Raw genomic sequence first — 13351 nt, 5'->3', positions numbered from 1 at the left:
CATGGTAGTTTACGCTGCCTAGGTCGAACCTTGCTGGTAATGGTATATTTATTCTGTATTTTCTGAAGTTTAGTGTGAAATTGCGTTAGAATTTGATCTGAATTTTCCATTGAAATCTCATCGCTCCAATCAGTAACACTAAATACACAGTACACAGTATACACAGTAAACTAAAAGCATTAAATTGCGGTAATTTTGAAGTTGGTATTTTTGGTACAGAGTGAGGAGCATGAGTTTTTGAGGAATTTAAGATTGTCCTAACTGCATAAATGAGAAAATGATCTGAAATAGCTGAATCTATAACACCAGACATTACATATTTTGAAGGTTGATTTGTAAAGATGAGATCTAGAATTGAGCTACGTGTTTTGCCAATTCTTGTTGGTTCCTTGATTAATTGATAAAGTCCGAATTTCATTGCAATGGCTTTCAAAGATTTTGATGAACCGTCATTCCAGTCAAGGTTGATATCACCCAGAATTACAAGCTCCTTTGTTGTAACAGATTTAATTATGTTAGAAAGCTGAGATAAATAAGCATTAACAGTGACATTAGGAGGCTTGTAAGTCACAATAATAGTAATTGCATGTTGGGGGGTAAAATGTACTACCAGTTTTAAAGTTTCAGTTTCAGTCTTTTAATATTTAGTGTGCATACTTTTAATATTTAGTGTGCATAATTCTGACTCACATAGAAGACCACTCCGCCACCAGTCTTAATAATACAGTCTTTACGATACAATTTATAATTTTTTATGGAAAGGAAAGAATCAGGAATACTAGGAGTTAACCATGATTCTGAGATTGCCATTACATGTGGCTTCGATTGCACAAGCATGATTTTAAATTAGTCTATTTTAGGAACAAGGCTTCGAATATTTAAGTGGCAGATTTTAAAGCCTCTAGTGCTACCAAGTTGACTTAGGTTAATTGGGCTTTTTCTTGGGTGAAAATATTTTTTTTGTGGTTTAATTGTTTTGACTATCAGACAAGCAAGAGATGTTTCAAAAGGCAGAGTCGGAAGAGTCGGAGCTGGAATTCTGAAATAGGGTAAATAGTTTCGAGTTATAGGTAAAAACATACACAGAGGTTGCGGTACAGCAGTATAAAGTCTGTTGCAGTTTGCATGTGCATATAGTCCACATAAATGCAATATACCTAAACTTGTCAAGAAAATATTTGAGTCAGGTCAGGGATTGAGCTCAACATTTCCAATAAATAAAAGGATAGTTATTAAAAGTCTTGATGTGTTTAAAACATATTTAAACTTATTTTCAGAGTCATTTGATTTAACATCAGTTACCCACCGATGAAAAATAATAGTTCAAGTAGAAAAAAACAATGGCCGATGGAAATCCGGTCCGCCAGAATTCATTCCTAATAAGCTAGTTCCTAAATGTTTGGTGAGATTTTTTTAGCAGTGATCAGTGAAAAAGTAACACAATGTAAATGCTCTCTTGTTTAATCAACAATTAGGTCTATATAATCTTTACTATTGAGTATAGTGTTTCTAAATCAAATAACTGAAAAAAATAAATAAATAAAACTGTGTAAATTTTCAAATAATTGAGGGCCCAACTTATCTCCCTACCTGCTGTGTGTGTGCTTCAAAAAATTCATAAAGAGATTGTATAAAGAGATCGTTCATAAGAGATTGTCCAAATTTGATTTGAAACAGATTTAATTTAGGCTTTTATTCACATATAAACATTGATCAGCAAACTTAAACAGAGGCTCAACTGAACCTGCTTGATGCATGAGAACAAACCTCTTCTGGATGCTCAAATGTACTGCATAACACACGAGAATGAACCTCATTGGTTCTCGCAGGTCAAACAAACATGCTTGAGCTTTCTTTTACCATATAACTGATGTGTAAATGAGTATTCCAAAGATACCCGGATGGTCTACTTTTTCCAGTTGGAATCCGAAGTGCAGATCCATGCACACTCTAACGGCTAATACTGCCCACAACCCATTGTGTGGTGGATGAGGATTCAATTAGAACTATGTGTTACTTCATTTCTCTCCAAAATGGTAGGAAATTAATTTAAACTGAATGTGGAGGATTTTAACTGACAAGATGATTGATAGGATAGTTTAAACAGTGACAAGATGCACGTAACTAAGCGAGAGAATGGTTCGTTAAAGGGGACATTTCATGAAAATCTGACTTTTCCTGTGTTTAAGTGCTATAATCGGGTCTCCGGTGCATCTACCAACACAGAGAATATGAAAAAGGGCAACAAAGTAATTTGGTTTTGGCAAGCCTTTCTCTGCAAGCATGTGATAAATTAAACCGTTCAGATTTCGCTCCCCTTGTGACGTAGGAAGGGGATCTTATTATAATATTACTGCCCCTGAATCTGTATGTTTCCACCTACGGCGCCACCATTGTTTTCGCAAGCGACAACGAGTAACACTGGTCCTGGAGTGCAGCAACAGCTGTCCTGCACAGTTTAGCTACAACCCTGCTCAAACACACTTGAATGTCTTCAGAATTACTAAAGCTACATGAAGGAAGGTGAGTTGTGTAGGAGCAAAACTCTGCAGGACAGCATCACTCAAGAACAACCGTCTCTGAGCTCATATGTCTCAGCTATGTAAACATTATCACTGACCTGTTAACGGCTATAATAGTAAACATATGAGTCTCCATAAACTCCTGGCATCTGAGCCATTAAGGATGCAGTGGTGTCATTTTATTGATAAACACACTTGATTTTTAACTAACCATGCATAAACCAATCAGACTTTGGCCATTAATATGTTCTAAGTAACTGAATAAAGCACAAATGTCAGAGCATGTCAAAACATCTCAGATTCCAGAAGGTTAACTGATGAATACAAGCAATTAAAAGTACTTTTGAAAGTAAAAAACTTATGAAAGCATCCTCAATTTCCACCATTTTTCCCCCATAAGCGACTAAAAAGTTACTGTATGTCTGGATGTCGAGGTCTATGGTTAGTTCACACAGGATAATTAATCAGCGTCTGAAGAAGTGACCACGGCACAAGCCAAGACCTACTCCAGGGCTGGGGACCTCTGGCCCCTTAAGATCCACTATACTGCAGAGGAACCAGCCAGAAATCAGACATTTAGAACAACAGAGACATAATCCTCTATGGTCAGCTAAGACCTTCACAGACCTCTATCACCAGACAAGCCCTCAATGCAAACCCCCCACTGGCCAGCTTAGACCACAATGCATCATCTCAGGACCAGCTAAGACTGCAACGTGAAGGGCTAACAAGATCGTTGTACAGACACTAGTCAACAAGTGTGCATACTGCATTTTTTTGGGCTTTTTGAGGTAAGACTGATGACTCGAAATATCCAAGTAATCTCCATGACTCTAGTGATTCAGTGAGAAGTGTAGCCCTAAGCTGCCTTCTCTTTGTTTTAGTAGTAATAATACAAATGTGAAAAAATTGAATGCAAATCAAAGTGAAATTTAGAGGGATACAAGAAAATTGGCCACATGAGTAAGGTCCAAACAACTGCATTTAAAAATCCATTTCTTTAAAATTATTCATAGTTAGTAAATATTTCTGTAAGAGGACTGATAAAATGTACAGTACTAATTATTAACAGCTTACCCAAATCATACGTCTTCTATTACCTATTGATTATTATGTAAGTGGTTAAATGTTAAAGTAGTGATTAAAGTGTTAATTTGTCCTTGTCATGTATCATCTGTGTATTTTTGGTTCTTTGAGTTTAGGTCTTTACCTGTGTTTAGTCTCAGTTTCCTTAGTTAACTACAGTTACTCATTGGTTCATTGATTAGTTCCACATGTTCCTTGTTTTTTCCCTCATTAAAGCTGGAAATACACTTAACGACTAGCTAAAACATTCCAAGGGTATGTTTTTTACGACAACCATGCACTAAAAATGGAAAAGTTTTTTCTTTGTACAGATGACAACGTTATCAAAACTATCCCCGTTCACACGGATCCGCGCAAACGACTAAAAACGCTGTATTATGCATGCCAGATAAGTAGTTGGCGGTGGCAATTTTGTAAAGAAAGACTACGTGCCTGTGCATATACACATTCTTTTCTTGTTATTTCCCTATAGTGGCTAATAAATCAAAAGTCTTGTACATTCACAGAAAACACCTTATTTCCACATTGAAAAGGTGATAAGGTGGATTTACTGAACACGTAATACGCATGAGTATGCCATCACCGTTTTCAAAGATTTGCGTTTTTGCAGTTTACACGGAGATGATAATGGTATCGTTTTCAAAAAATTTCGCTTTGAAACCCATTTTCAAAAGTTTGCATTTTCAGGCCACCAAAACGCCATTGTCATGTAAATGAACGGCCAAAACATAGTTTTCCGCATAAAAAGTTTTCCATTTTTAGTTGAAAACGGTGTCGTATAAACAGCCCCAAGACTGAACTCAACACACTTAAAGACTGTTTCCATCAACTGGAGCAGATTTTCTTTGATAGTCTTTGAAGCCTACAAACAACACTGGTGGTTTTATATATGAAACGTTAAACATAACTTGAATAATAATAAATAAAAAATCATAAAGTCCTGTTTCTCTTTCATGTTTTCTTTTTGCTGTTATTGCCTGAGTAGACATTTCATAATGTATTTCCTGATTAATTTTGTTAATTAAAACATTTCTAGTGCTGTTTTTTAAACCTATAATCATGCAATAATGTATAAATAAGAGACTGTTACTCAAAGCTAATTGTTTGTTTTAAATTCATGAACTCAGAGACTTTCCTGCTTGCATTGCTTGTTTCCTGCTCAATCCTGCCAATAAACACTCTGGTATTTGAAGTTACCCATTTTGTCCTTTTCTGTGTGCTGACAGAAGACCAGACCATAAACAAAAGTACAACATGGGCATTCTCCTTACCCCTATAGACCCTGCAGACCTACTTCACTCTCTCTTTCAAGATGGCTGCCCGATAGAGGACTACGTAGAAGAGTTCCTCAAACTCTCACATCAAGTAGACTGAAATGATGACACATTATAGAAAATTTTTTGGTGTGGTTTGGACGATCATCTTTATCAACAAGTTCCATCGGCTGCAACAACATGTTCTTTAAGGAAATATATTGATTATGTTCTATGGTTGTGTGGATCACGCTTCAGAGTGCAGCCTAGAGTCCATTCCAGTGAGAGAAATTCCCCAGTCTGTTTCAGTGAGAGAAATTCACCAGAATTCCTGTGAAGTTCCTGTGAAGGAAAGTCACAAGCCCGTTGCAGCCCCAGAGTTCAGTTCTGAGCCAGCTCTGGCCCAGTTCAGTTATAAGTCCGTTCCAGCTCCAGAACCTACTTCAACCCATGAGCCAGCCCCTGAGTCTGAGCCAACTCCAGAGATTATTAAAACATCAGTGCGTCACTTCACCTCTGCCCAAAGGAGGAGACAGAGGAAGAAGAAACAGTCCTCTACAAGGCCAGCCCCTGACCACAGCCCAGTGTCAATTCCAGTCCCTGACCACAGTCCAGGGTTTGCTTCAGCCCCTAACAGAGCTCAGTGTTGGCTCCAGCCCCTGACCTTAGTCTAGTGATGGCTCCTGCCCCTGACCAGCTTCCAGTCTGCCCCAGAGCTCAGCCCAGTGCTCACGCTCATCCCAGAGCTTAACCTAGTGCCCTCTATCGTCTCAGAGATCCACACAGAGAACCCTCTCCCACTGATTGCTCTCTCAGTTATGGCGGTGGCTATAAAGTGTGTTTGGGCAGCACACTGCTCTCATACTCCTATTGAAGCGGAGATTATTTCCAAGTCTTTTGTCTGTTTAGATGTGACCATGGAGGTCATTCCTAAGTTTCCTATTTGCCCAGAGACAACCACGGAGGTCGTTCCCGAATTTCCAATCTGTTTAGATACGACCAAGAGGGTCATCCCTGAATTTTCTGTCTGCCCTAAGATGGCTAAGAAGGTCATTCCCGAGTTCTCTGTTTGCCCTGATATAGTCACATAGTCCGATAAAGAACTTTTCATCACAGCTACAGAGGTCGATTATGAACTTCCTATTAGCCTTGAGTTAACTGAGGTCATCCCTGAGTTTCCTGTTTACTATGACGTGACCACTGAGTTTGCACCCAAGTTTTCTGTCTGCACCGACATGACCAGAGTTCATTTATGAACTTTCTGTCAGCCCTGAGATGATTGAGGTCAACCCGAGACACCTTGCCAGTCCCATTATGACAACTGGGAACACACTTGAGCACCCAGCCTGCCTGGACCCGACCCCTGAGGTCATTGCTAACCTCTCTGTGCTTTATGTTCCAATTCCACCAGATCTGCCCTGGAGGTCTTCAGCTCTGCCATGGTGGTCATCAGTCCTATCTGCTAAGCTGTGGTGGTCGTCTGCTCCATGGTGGGGGTCTTTAGTCCTGCCTGATCTGCTTTGGTGGTCTTCTGCACCCGCCCTGGAGGTCTTCTACCCCATCTACACTGCTGTGGTGGTCATCTGCTCCGCCATGGTCCCCGGAGCTACCTTCACCTGTATATATCTACCCATATACCTGCCTGTCACCTGTCTGACTGGATTCTGTTTGGCGTGCCTTCCGGAGGGGGGAGTACTGTCCAAAACAAACAAGAAGAACAAGAACAAGAGTAATCCAAACAAAGTGACACATTCAACAACCGACAGAGAATGAACAGAGAGGAACTTAATTTCACAGAGGAACTAAACTAAATGACAAGCAGCTGTAGGAATAATCAGGGTCCATAGAAACTAACGAGTGCGGGAAATAAAGACAAAGAAACACATGACTAGTGAAAACACAACTAAAAGTCCATGAAAATGAAACTATCTAAATAGGAATGTGACAAGGTCGAAATAAAAGGATAGCTACTTAATGTTATTTTTAAAATGAGAGAAATCACTGCTTATTCTGAATTTTTACAGAATACAGAATGGCATCTATGCTAATATTAGCCTCTCTGTTTATCCCAAGGTTTACCGTAGTCAACCGTATCCGGGCCGTATCCAGATGAGATTGAGGACCTGCGCCTTGACACGACCACAACGCAGCCCTGAAGTGTCAGCAGAGATTGAGTCAACTAGATCATCCACTGTGAAGCTAGATCATCGACACGATAGCCAGTGGCACAGTTCCTCAACGAACCGTCCATACCAGCGTGATGAATACGATCCTCAACTGGATGGAACTGGAATAAATACTTTGACTGTTGCGATCCCATCGGACTTATGATAGCTGGATGAATCATAATAAAGCACTGTTCGCCGTTGGCCAGAGGAGAACTGGCCCCCCGACTGAGCCTGGTTTCTCCCAAGGTTTTTTTTTCTCCATTTTAACAACTGTTTGCCACCTGTTTGCCACCTGATGTCACTTGTTGGAGTTTGGGTTCCTTGCCACTGTCGCCTTTGGCTTGCTTAGTTGGGGACACTTGACATTTGATATTCAGCAGTGTTCTGATTTGCCTGCATTGACACCATTGTATGCGAACTGAACTGAGCTGGATGATGACATCACTGTTCACTCCAGTGCTGATATAGATAACTTAACTAAATTAATTACTATTGATTCTTACAACGGAATGAATCAATACTGAATTTACTTAAGATGGACAATGACACCATTTTCTTTAAGAGCTGCTGTGCAACCAAAATGATATACCAGTTATCACTGTAAAGCTGCTTTGACACAATCTGCATGGTTAAAAGCGCTATATAAAGGTGACTTGACTTGACTACAGTTTCACAACTTCCAGTTATGGAGTGGTACGTAGAAGACGACCCTCCTATATTGTTTGAGTAATAATCCTTCAAAATCACTTAAAATCTTTTGGTAATTAATGCACAAAAGACCAACAACGGAAATGGCACCGAAAAAAAGAACAGAGCTCAAGAAAAAGTGAATAATGAAGCGCAACTGATGTCGCAAGATTCTGATCAAGCGGACGAACTAAGAGAGATAGAGGAAGATGACGACAGTAAATCTACAAAAGTAACTGAGTTGAACCCCAACAATGCAAATGTTTTACAAGCCATTAAAGAAATGGACAAATGAGTTACGAGTAACATCAACAGTGTTATGTCAGCAATCAAAGAGGTGAAGGAGCGAGTGAAAGAGGCCGAAGAACGCATTTCTGGAGTGGAGGATAAAATCGTTCAACTCCATGCTCATGCGAAATCGCTTGAATCACAGGTTAAAAAACTGACAAAGTTGACCACATGGATTACAGAAACAGGCAGAACAACTGGTGGTGGGTTTACCGGAAAAAGAAGGAAACGATGCGTATGTGTTTTTAGAGGCCTGGATTCCAAAAATATTGGAAATGGACGTGATCTTTAGTCATAGAGCGTGCACATAGAGTGGGTCCAATGAAACATAGGGGACCAGAACACAAGACGAGAACACTAATAATGAAGTTCTTGAACTTCAAACAAAAAGAACAGGTGCTGAGAGTGGCCAGATCCAAGGGGATGATTTCATACAAAGAGCACACTTTTTGTTTTCATGCAGATGTTTCTGCAGAAGTACACAGGAAGCTGAGAGCCTTTGATAGTGTGAGACAGATGCTATGAGAAAGAGGAATCAGTAAACAGAGGATCATCTACCCTGCTCGTCTACTTGTTACACACCAGGAGAAATCAAGGATGTTTGACACACCGGCTGCAGTGGAAAGCTTCATTGAAGAACTAGACAAAGAATAAAGGTGGGCTCAGTTCAGCTGGACTATTATAGTTTTGAATATAGGTTGCTTTAAAATAACATTTAAATTACATTCCACAAATGTCGTTATCCTCTTTTTGTCGTGACAATAACATGTTCGATCGTGACTAATCAAGACTAATTTGTAAAATAATTAAGCAGATTCAGCTGTTATTGTTCTATGGACATGTGAAAATATGTGTTTACACTTTAATACAATAAGTGAGAATAATTTTACAAACAGGGTTGTGATAATAAATATAGATAAAAGTACCTGATAGTTCCTCATGGGTGTGTGGACCAGTCGACGCCATTTAAGGAGTGCATAGGGGTGGGGGTTTAAATGCAGTAGCATGGACGCTACTGGGGAAAACGGGGATGTTGTTGAATGTATCTTAGCAATAGGTGTTTTGTTCATGATTGTTTTTATTTGTATTTTTTACTTCTCAGTATTTAAGATCTGTGAGTCTATAAAAAGGAACATGCCTCTTAATAAGAAATGTAAAAGATTATGGGGGAGACAGGGAATGTGAAATTTTTAACCTGGAATTGTGTAGCACTGGGTAATATTAAAAAATAAAGCAGGTAATGGACAGGATCAAACAATTACAGGCACAAGTAGTTTTTCTTCAGGAAACCCACATGGTAAAAAATGAGACAATTAGGCTTCGGCGGAGATGGCAAGGGCAAGTTTTTGCTGCTTGTCACACTTCTAAATTTATAAATCAGTTCAGAAGGTAACTAAAAATGGCTTCAGGATCCAAAGTTTATAGAATATTTAAACGAACAATTTGATTGTGAATTATCAACAGAGCAGCTTCAAAAGTTTTGAGGTTGAAACAAAATTTTTATGAATATGGAAATAAAACAGGTTGGTTACTTGCATGGCAAATCTGACAACAACAAACAGAACATACCATCAGAGCAACTGAGAGTTCAACGGGAACTATAGTTGACCTGGTAGAGATCAATGAAGCATTTAGAATTTATTATGAAAAACTCTATAGTTCAGAGTGCTCATTAAATCTGGATACACAGATTTACTATCATTGGACGCCGAAAAAGCCTTTGATAGGGTTGAATGGTCTTGTTTGTTTGATTTGTTGTCTTGATTTGGGTTTGGTGAAAGGTATTGCAAGTGGGTTAGGCTACTTTATAATAGCCCTACAGCAGAGGTGTTGACAAATAATATAGTTTCTTTTTTTTTATTTTTTTATTGTTTGCCCACAATATCAACATAGCGTTAACAGTATCATAACATATTGTCGTGCTACTGCTTTGGGTCGATGCAGTGGGAAACGCGGGTGAAATGAGCCACGACAAGGGGATTCGTTCACAGAGTTTACTGTTCTGCACAGATGTAAGTCACAGTTCACAGCGCACTCACCAACAGTATCGTTCATGAACACACACTTTGTATGAAACTGATGTGGCTGCTAGGTGCTCTTGCTCCGGCACAGGACGGCAGTTTTCCGACGTGCGATGAGCATGCGAGCAACCCCAAAATCTAACTAAAGAAAAAAACGTAACTTTTACGCTCTATACAAAAGAGTGCGTAACTGAACAACCAATAAGAGACTAGATCACAGAAAGGGTAACTAAAATACTTAAAGGGGCCATGTTCTCTTTTCTACACTATTCCCCCTCTTTTAACAGTACTGAGTCCCTTCAGTAAAAATAGCATAACAGTAACTAAGAAATAGTGCATGTAATAATAAACAGTATCTTTAGTCTGAAAAAGTCCTTCAAGGCGTTAACTCTGAAATAACATTCCATAAGTACTAGTACTTAACTGAAAGTCTGGAACACAGTCTTTTTTTTTTTTTCTCTTAATTATTGTATCTTGCAGGCTTACGAATTTCTCTTCCTCTGTTTGTCCTCTTGATTGTCTCTTCTTGTCCTAGGTCTGACATTAGCCCAAGTTCCCTTTCTTTTTGCCTTCGTCCACGAGCTGCTGGTTGACGTTTTCTTCCTTTGTCCTGGTTTTCCTTGGGCTCAGGGTCAGAAGAAACTGAATCTGTTTCACTGCTGTACTGGGTTGCGAGCTGTTCAGGATCAAGCAAAGGCTCTTGAATTATAGGATTACTAGTGGTATCTTTGCTCTTTTGCAGGATCTGACTCCTTTGACGCTTAACCCATGCTGGAATCACCTCACAGTCATAAGGCTTAAGACGGTCATGATGCATGATTCTCTTTTGTCGTAACCCCTGGACCTCATAAAGCACCGGGCCACAGCAGACAGATATCACAAAGGGCCCTTTCCAAGGTGCTTGGAGTTTTGGACTTTGTCCCTTCTTTTTGGTGCTGTCCCTCATGTACACAAGATCTCCCACATTATACGTCCTCTCTTGAGACCTGAGATCATACGTCTTCTTTTGACGTTGTTGAGCTGTTTGGAGGTGCTCTCTGGCAGCATCATGTGCTTCTCTTAAGCCCTTTTCCAAGTTGTACAGGAAGTCGGGAACTGCCAAACTATCTGACCTCTGCTCTGCTATGCCAGACCATAGATCCTGAGGTTGGTAGACTTCTCTTCCAAGCATCAGCCTATTTGGTGTGAATCCCGTGACTGCATGTTGGGAGCTACGATATGCTGATGTAAGTAGAGGAAGATGCTCATCCCAGTTTTTCTGATTCTGGTTCACATAGCAGCGAATCATCTGAAGGAGTGTGCGATTGAACCGCTCAACTTGCCCATTTGAGGCAGGGTGGTAAGGGGTCGTCCTTGTTTTTGTGATCTGCAAAAGACTGCAAACATTCTTGAATAGTGAACTTTCAAAATTGCGACCCTGGTCTGTGTGCAGTTCGAGTGGTGCACCAAAACGGGAAATGAACTCATAAACTAATGTCCTAGCTGTTGTTTCTGCGCCTTGGTCTGGAATAGGAAATGCCTCCACCCATCGAGTGAATTGGTCAATGATGATGAGAACATACTTGTTTCCAGAACTGGACACAGGAAATGGACCCAGTATATCAATGTGGATCCGATCCATTGGGGCCCCTGCTTGGTAATTTTGAAGTTTGGCTCTCTTAGTAGATCCTGCAGATTTACAGGCATTGCAGTGTTTGCACCGTTGTATGTACAAATGTACATCTCCACCCATGCCATGCCAGTGAAAACTCTGACGGAGTCGCTCTAACGTTTTGCCTTCCCCCAAATGGCCAGACTGGGGCGGGTTGTGGCAGGCTTGCAACACTTCTGCTTGCATTGAAACTGGTACTAGTAACAGCAGGGAAGGGCTGAGTCCTCCAGGTCTTTCCCAACGATAAAAGAGAACACCTTGGTGTAATTCGACTTGCGGCCAACACAACCAGTATTTCCTTACTGCTGGACTTTTCAATGCTACCTGCTCCTTTGTGGGAATGGTTCCACTATTTTTCCACTCATGCAAGATTGAGAGGTCAGGATCAGCTTTTTGTTGTTGAGCCAGCTGTTCTTTGGTAGTGGTTTCTAACCAGTTAACATGTGGGGCTCCAAGCAACTCTGAAACTGATCTGTTCTCTTCGCCTGTGCAAATGTCATTGTGTTCATTGTTGTCATCGTGTTTCTCTGTTTCACACTCAATGCGCCTTACTGCAAGTGGCACAACATCGTCAACGTCTTCTTCAAACCTCTCCCAGTGGTCATGGAGTCTTTGGCAATGTTGACAACCTCCACATGGCAAATCTGAAACATTCTTCCCTGCCTGATAACAGTTACACGTATTGGGAATCTCACCATCACGTCTTGACATCGCATCAGCATTTGAATGGTGTTTTCCAGCCCTGTGCTCAATGTCGAGATCATACTGGCTCAGCTCTTCCAGCCATCGAGCAAGCTGTCCCTCAGGGTGTTTGAAACGGAACAACCAGGTAAGGCTGTTGTGATCAGTGCGCAAAAGAAACTTCTTACCAAGCAGGTAGTGTCGAAATTGGCGGGTGTAGCAGACAACAGCTAGCAACTCTCGCCTTGTTACACAGTATCTTTTCTGAGCTGGGGTAAGGTGGGTACTTGCATAGGTGATAACTCTTTCCTCTCCCCACTGGAGTTGTGATAACACTGCTCCGATGCTGTGATTTGACGCATCTGTGTCCAGAATGTATTTCCCTTCTGTTGAAGGATACCCCAGTATTGGTGCAGAAGTCAATCTTTCCTTGAGTTGTGTGAAGGCATTCTGGTGCTCCTCAGTCCACATGAATGTCACTTCTTTTCGAAGGAGTTCATTTAGGGGGCTGGCCAGCTCAGAAAATGCCGGAACAAACTTCCTGTAGTAGTTACACAGTCCAAGGAAAGCCTTTAGCTCATGCACACTTGTGGGGGTTTTCCAAGTGTCTACATCTTTAATCAAAGCTGGGTTAGGGCGGATACCCTCACCACTGACCACATGGCCCAGAAAAAGGACTTCGTCTTTGAGTAGTTGACACTTGGACGGCTTCAGCTTCAACCCATAACTGTCAAGGCGTTGGAATACGAGTGCAAGGCGATCAAGGCTCTCGTCTACTCCTTTACCCAGGATAATGATGTCATCCAAGTAAATCAGAAGGGTTTCCCATTGAAGTCCTCGCAGAACAAACTCCATTGCCCTTTGGAAAGTGCTTGGAGCATTGCACAATCCAAAGGGCATACGGGTGTATTCATACAGGCCATAGCGAGTGATGAAGGCTGTCTTTGGTCTGTCCATTTCATCTACTGCAATTTGCCAGTACCCAGACTGGAGG

The 13351-nt window shown here is 40.8% G+C and overlaps 1 protein-coding gene across 3 annotated transcripts in view; it reads right to left on the bottom strand.

Annotated features, from left to right (window-relative positions):
• The window catches only part of lmcd1 (LIM and cysteine-rich domains 1), a 122494-nt gene that overhangs the window by 15252 nt on the left and 93891 nt on the right, over positions 1-13351 (bottom strand). The window lies entirely within an intron of this gene.

The sequence above is a fragment of the Ctenopharyngodon idella genome, chromosome 10 (genome assembly GCF_019924925.1).
Source record: "Ctenopharyngodon idella isolate HZGC_01 chromosome 10, HZGC01, whole genome shotgun sequence".
Classification (NCBI taxonomy): domain Eukaryota; kingdom Metazoa; phylum Chordata; class Actinopteri; order Cypriniformes; family Xenocyprididae; genus Ctenopharyngodon; species Ctenopharyngodon idella.
Note: the sequence above shows the minus strand (reverse complement) of the source record. Positions and strands in the feature narration are given on the sequence as shown.